Below are 1,184 nucleotides of genomic sequence, written 5' to 3' on the forward strand. Positions count from 1 at the left end.
GTGTTTTTGTTTGTTGTTGTTGTTGTTGTTTTTTTTTGGGGGGGGGGGCTGGGGGAGTTGCTGTTTTTTGTTTGTTTTAGGTTTTTTTCTTGGGGATGGTTGTTGTTGGGGGGTTTTGGGGGTCTTTGTTGTTTTGTTTTTTTTGTTTTTTGTTATTGTTTTAGTTTTTTATATGTTTTTTAAAGGGAGGGGGTGTATGTTACTTTTCACTGACACCTCTAACTTTCTGCACTTATATGACCTATTTGTGTGGAAAGTACCGTGAAACGTTTACCAAAATCTGTTTTAAAAAAAAACAAACGACCAACCAACTCATGTCTGAAGGTATACACCTGATGTTCACTGGAGTATGTGATATAACGATTAGACTCTCTTCCCGTCGCACGCAGAAGACGTGAGTGTCTCCATCTTTCTGTTGGGACATTCGTGTATCCCTCTCAGCCCAAGGTGATCCTGACAGCCAAGGTTGAAGACATCTGGTTCCTAAGTAATCTAAATAATGTCGATGGGGGCGTAAAACTTCGAAGATTACAATTATGCATAAACGTTAGTTGGGTGGGCTGCGGTTTGGATTACCTTAGTTCGAGTCCCCAACAGTGTGTGTTTGAACAAGGAATGTTTTATATATGAAGAATCTTCAAGGTTCTTTGAGTATCCACCCATTTAAATCCATCCCACCGAAAGTAGACGCGGAATCATAGGCCAAGTTCGAGTAAGTTGTGTAACCTTTTTATGGGGAAAGGAGCCTTAAAACTATACCGTACTGTGGCACCGCACAAGCATTATATTGACGTCCCGAGTTTTGAAATTCCATTTAGTTTTAATTTCGCTGAATTTGGGAAACATAGTCATGTCGTGTTGATGCTAATCTGCACGCTGCATACCTTTCTCGGGGTCTCACCTGCCGAAGCTTAGACTGGTGTGCCTTGTTGTAAATGCCCTCTGTGCAAGAGTTTGATGATATATTATACATATATGGAGAGATACTGCGGCCTTCCCCAAGATAAAATATTAATTATGGTGCCCTCTCCAGGCCAAAGTTACTGGGGGGGAAAATTTAGTCTCGTCGTATTACATTACGTCTTCCTCGACAACTTCATGTGTTTGACAGCATCGGTGAGGTAGTGAGAGGATGTAAGAAGAGAGGGAAAGGAAAAGACCCGTCGAGGAGGAGGCATGGGTGG

General features: G+C 41.9%; 1 protein-coding gene across 1 annotated transcript in view; it reads left to right on the top strand.

The window, feature by feature from the left end:
- Nucleotides 1-1,184, top strand: part of LOC101852014 (tensin-3) — a gene marked incomplete at both ends in the record, with an annotated part of 14,136 nt that overhangs the window by 6,909 nt on the left and 6,043 nt on the right.

The sequence above is a fragment of the Aplysia californica genome, unplaced genomic scaffold, assembly GCF_000002075.1.
Source record: "Aplysia californica isolate F4 #8 unplaced genomic scaffold, AplCal3.0 scaffold00145, whole genome shotgun sequence".
Taxonomy (NCBI): Eukaryota; Metazoa; Mollusca; class Gastropoda; order Aplysiida; family Aplysiidae; genus Aplysia; species Aplysia californica.